We start from the raw sequence: 6000 nt of genomic DNA, 5'->3' as shown, positions 1-6000 counted from the left end.
TCTTCACACCTTTTTTTTTTATAGTTCAAACTCTGGGCTGCATCGTCTCTGCAGACAGTAAATTATCCAGGAATCCAGCATAAATATGTTCAGCAGCATGTGGGTTCCCATCAGTTTCTTTGCTATGCTCTACTGCAGCACTTAGGAAAAAACAGTGGTTGCAGCAGAAAAAAGCAAGGTGAGCAGTCCCGAGTGCCTTGCTGGTCCTCTTCTCCTGTGGCATTGGGAGGTGCTTAGCAAAGGCTACTGGACATTCAAGCCTTCAGCCTCACTATGGACATTACTGTTTCCAAAGGTTCATGAGGTCTTGAAAGTGTGGGCAAGACTGCCTGCCACTCTCGCAAGCTTTTACAAAACCGATGTCAGCCTCCCTTCAGGTGTTACCATAAAATCACGTGGTTACATCTTCATTTCTTGTCCCTCATGAACTTTCTTTTGCACTCAGATTTACAGTTTTTTTCTTCTTATTGCCTGTCCCAAGCTTTCAGACAGGAAGAATGCTACTAGTTGGGAGCCAAGGAGACCTTGCCAGGGGAGAGCACCATTCACCAGCCCAGGAGCAGCAGCCAAGGCAAAATGGAGCCCAGGCTGACCACTCCCATATCTGCTGGGACAGTAAACAGGGAAAATTGCTCCAGGTAGCAGATATAAGTGGAAAACTCCAGGCTGTGCTCTAGAAGTCATGCCGTATTGGCAGAGGATGACTCAATGCCCTGTGAAGTGCCATCCTGTGCACTGGGACCAGATGCTGCTTGCAGGAGTCCCTGCCATGATTTACATCCACAATCCTGGGCAGTAGAGAAGATGCTGTTCCCACGAGAGTCCTGTGACCAGCCAAAATTACAGCAATGAAGAATGTTCAATGACCAGGACAGGTCAAGCAAGGCCTCAGTGGGGTCCTACAAGCAGTAGAAAAATATTTCTACAGGCCCTTCTAAAATCCAACTTGCCTTTTCAGCTCTGCATCTTTTTCTCCACAGAGAGGGAATTTTGGGGGGCATTATTGCAAGGTTGATCCCAAAGGGGCAGGGAAGTGTGGAGGGCTAAAAGGATATCAGGGACAGAGAAAGATAGCAACACAGGACTGGTCTGGATCAGAAATACATGACAACGTGGAATGGCAAGGACTAGATACCTTACACCAATCTCCCAAGTAAGGATAATATCCAGATTTTCCAAGCCATCTCCATTCAAAAATAAGAAAAATAGAGAATTGCAATCAATTTATCCCTGTCACTGACGTCCTCAAACTTGAAATAATAGCCTGTAATCCCAAGTGAGGAAGCAATTACTAATTATAAATGTAATATAGAAAACATGTTTTTTAAAAAATACCCCAGTTCCTCTTTCCTTTTCTCACTAATCATTCCCTGAATCTTGTACAAGTGTTCACTATTCATAAACCCTCATTAAAAATCTTGAGTAATAACTTTCAGGCAGTGGGATGCCTGTGAATTGCTCTTTTAGATTAGTCTATACAATTTCCCAGTAAAAGATGGGCACGCTGCCATTTGCAGTGTCAGAGCCGCCAGTATCTGTATACTGCTGTAAAACGAACTGTACTACAGCATGAGGCGTGCTAAAGGCTGAACGAAATTATTCTTTTTTGCAGAAATGAGTGGTTAAGGAGATGCAAACATTTTAAGAAATCCCCAGTGGCTGCCCCATGTGTTTGCAAATATGTTATTTAATTATTTGATGGGCTCTGGGTTGCTATGGGAACCTGAAATTGGACAGACACATCCAAATGAGGCCCTTCCACTTGGGACCACGATGTCTTTGGTCCCAAGCACTTCATGATGTACTGCAATTATTTAAATGCCAGCAGAGCAGTGATATCATGCAAAGACATGACAGATCACACTTTTCTCATATTAGGAGAGAGGGCTGGAGCATGTGAACATGTGTACAGGAGTCTGTTTGTAATGAAACTACCATTACAGGGCCCTTGTGTGCTTGCAGTCTCATTTCATCGGGTTAAGAGTACTCACTTTTCTTAATGCTTGTTTAATGTGTTTACATAAATATATTAAATAGCCTACGGAGTCCAATTCCATTTACTATTGGAGTTATTTTAGAGCATCATAGTGGCAAGGCTGCACAAGATACCCATGAAAGACATCAGTAATGATAACATTATGAAAGCACTGAGTACATGTTCAGGATGTAAGAGGGCAAACTTCACTTTTGTAATGAAATAAATAAATGTGGAAAACCATGGGGACGTATTAAAATAGAGCAGCCAGCCAAGAAAGTAACAAGTTGCGCTATATACCTGACAGCAAAGAGTGAAGAAGGCCAGTTTCTTTTTTCACATGTTCATTGTGGAAACAATAGATGCCCAGTTTGGAAAAAAATGTAATAATAGTACAAGATACTGCTCTCTGTGCTCCCTGTTCACCATCTGACCTCACCACTATGGCATTCCTCGCTGCAAAACAGCTCAGCTTCGAGGAAAAGACTGGACAGTTCTCAAGAAACCCTATGACCTGGTGGTTAGGACACTTTCTTAGTCTGAGGGAAAGGAAGGTTTAGCACCCCTTGGTCTCAACAATCACCTCTTTCTTCTTAGATGGCTGCAGTAGCATGAGAACAGAAGCCACTACCACGAGCAGAAGTGGTGGCTGTCTGGGACCTTCTCTGGGAGGACTTGGGTTGATGTGACTGACTGGCTGAGACTGCGATGGAGCTCTGGTTGGAAGATCACCACCTGGTTTTACCATAACAGGCTCTTCTGACCATGTCTGAGGACTAAATTTAAACATCTAGGGAAATTTCAGATGAAGTTGCTGCAGGTATTGTCATTTACAGGTCAGCATACAGGAGTCTCCTTGCTAAGTGACCTGGGGGAAGGAGAGCCAGCGGAACAGGCTAAAAGCCTTGAAGCAGAGGCACCAAGTAATCGAGAATCCACCCTTAAATTGCAGGAACGGCCAGGGGATTTTGCACTTGCCCCTTCTGTGTTTCAGCACCAGGAGTCTTGTTATTCCTGCTAGAGACATCTATATGTTAGAAAAGCAGGTTCTGGTGGCAAGGGACACAATGATCTCTTCAGAAGAGTCCCAGCTGCCTTTCCCTGTTCGGTGTCACTCATGCTGCCAGGCCCAGAGAGCCAGTGCTCATGCATGTAAAATCACTCTTTTTAATTTTCTGTTGCTGTAACATGACCTGTTACTATACTACATCTTCATGAGGCAGAGCTGTCTGGAGAACATCTGTTGCAGTCCCAGCTGTTCGGGTACTTCCTCCGTCTGATGTTTCAGCTCCGATATGTGCAAATCACTGACAGTAATACGTCCCCCAGTTCCTCCTACAAATCCTGTTTTCTCTGTTCTCACAGGGAGAGGGGAAAAAAAAGCAAAAGATACTTTGCATGGTTAAATATGGGCTAGATCCTTTATTCTCACCAAATCGCACCAGTAGGGTCATTGTGGACTGACTCATACCAGACAGACAGTAAAAACCATCCCAGTGTTTATTCCCTTTGGAGCCTATATAATTAAAGCTGCCCACCTGCTCCTGAGTTTTGCTGTCATTTTTTGATGCTATGGGCAATGCGATACTCCGTTATTATCATAAACTATGTTAAGCTCTACCCACTATGGGGTTTATGACAACAATCCTTGAGAAAACTGTAATCCTCTGTGCTCAAGTATATCTCCTTGTTATAATGCTTATGATTCTTGGCTTGAGATGATGGCCACGAAAGACTTCCAAATATGGGTCCTGGCAATCGGCTCTCTCCCTAGCTTGCCTGCACTAGGTACATTAGTTGAAGCCATTTTCAGCCCATTTCCTTCAGCACAGGCATCATTCCTGTTCCAGGACACACAACTGAGAGTGGTGATAGCCTGACCCAGGGTAATAGTGCCCCTCTGATCTCCAAAGCCATCCTGCGCATATCTGCTGAGGGTCCAAGGGGAATCAAGGTTGCTGCAAGGAGGTGGTGGGGCTGGAGTGTCATCTGGACAGCTCTCAAGCAGCTTCACCCCAGGCTTTGAAAGAAAGTCACTTGATTTGTCTCCCTGCCTGGTCCACAGCTCTTGTTTTTATGCCCATGCAAGAGCAAGCATCAGGATGCGTAGCCAAGGGTGCTCAGTAAGTCAAGATTTGGGGCAATTTGCAGAGCTTTGGCTGGAAAATTTGAAGGGACTGGAGTGTACAGAGCCCTTCTCCCACACCTTAACAGTTACAACTATCAGATTGTCATATTAAAGGGAGGCAAACCATCTGGGTGTGTTTTAAAGGGAAACACTGCTTGGATTTTGAGAGAAGAGTTGTACAGAAGAGCATTCAAGGCTGTGGGTCTCATGCAGACTGATGGACTTCGGGTGCTTCCAGAGTCCAGTATTTTCCCTTGGAAAAATGGGAATTACTGGCTAGTCCACTTTACATGTTGCACAGGCATTGCCAGAAGCAAAGAACAAAACATGTCTCCAATGCTAAACATTTAATCTGCTACATTTTAAACAAAAAAATAATTTAAAAAATCAAGGTTCTGAGCTCCAAATACTGTGGAATAACCTAGGGACATCAACTTACAGTATTACAAATACAGCCATGGGACAGCTCAAATATTTGACAGTCTTGGAAACAATAAAATGGGTTTCCCTGTCACTCAGTACTGGTGTCACATATGCTAAAGCAACCATCATAAAATGATTACCGTAACTTCATGATTGAAAACAGCAATAACTTGTTTTGTGTCTGTAAACTCTCTTCATTGGTTGCTGGAAAATTAAAAAGCATCAAGAATATATCTTTACATTAAATTTTTAAAATTGTACAGACAGTGGAGATTTTAGAAATACGAAAATTTTGTGACCATTTTTTTGGAATTCTGAATAACCAAACATTCAAAATTTAACACCATATGGTTACAAAAACCCACACATCTGATACAGTTTTCCCTGTACTGGTGCCTCCAGCTACAATCTCAACAATGAAAAACTATAAAGATTAACAATCCAAACACGTTTCCTAGACAGTCTGATCATCCACAATTGTTGGAAGCAGCCACTTCTCTTCACTGCCAAAATATTGTCTATCATTTGTTGCCTGATACTCCTGGAGGGACTTATCAGTGTTTATTAAATAATTTGAATCTGCTCGGTAAAGTTTCCATTTAATGCTAGTTGAAATGTGAATTATTTATCGTGGATTTTTTCCCCAGCTTTCTTAAGGACAATACATGGTCTTTGATAAAAGCTTTTGAGTGCTGGATGTGCATGAGCTGGAACCACACACAACTAGCTTTCTGTAGTAGCTGTAGAACAAAGGTTTGATGTTGATATACCTTGCACAGTTCCTCCAGGATGGTGCAAAGCAACGTTTTGCCTTGTATTTGTCTTGCACATACTTGCCCAGAGAAAAAAGAAAAAAAAACACCAAAACCAACAACATTGCTCAGTGCTGATGACAGCAGTTGTCAGAAAGCTGCTCATTTCTTAAGGGAAACGAGCTATTATTCTCCCAAGAAGACCAGCATAAGACTCCCAGTGACTTCCATGAAGCCAAGTTCAACCCAAACCATTCTGACAGCCTCACCCAGCAGATGGGGAAACAGCTCCACCTTTCAGACCATGTTTTGGGAGAAACAAGGATAAGTTAAGACCCTGAATGGAATAACAAATGAGCTGTGCCTTCCCGACTGAGAAACCGAGCTCAGCACTGGGACTCAGCCACCCCAGTATGGCCTCCAGTATCTTCACCCTGTCACCAGCTCAGGTTTGGGAAATAATTTATCTTGGTCTTGGTTTGCTACCCCTGATGCTCTGAATGACAGTAAATGTCCTGTGGTTTCCCTGTGCCAAAGAAGCACTACTGATATAACAAGGAAGGTGATGGCGTTGGACAGACATTAATTTGATGCATGGATCCAAGTCCAAATCTCTGCTTTTCCTGATTAAAAAACCCTCACTTTTCATCTCTCTGTATTTCAATGTCTCTTCTATACAGCGAGAGTAATTATTGCTATAATTCACAGGGGTGTAGTGAGAA

This window comes from Falco punctatus (genome assembly GCF_963210335.1).
Source record: "Falco punctatus genome assembly, chromosome: 1".
Classification (NCBI taxonomy): domain Eukaryota; kingdom Metazoa; phylum Chordata; class Aves; order Falconiformes; family Falconidae; genus Falco; species Falco punctatus.
Note: the sequence above shows the minus strand (reverse complement) of the source record.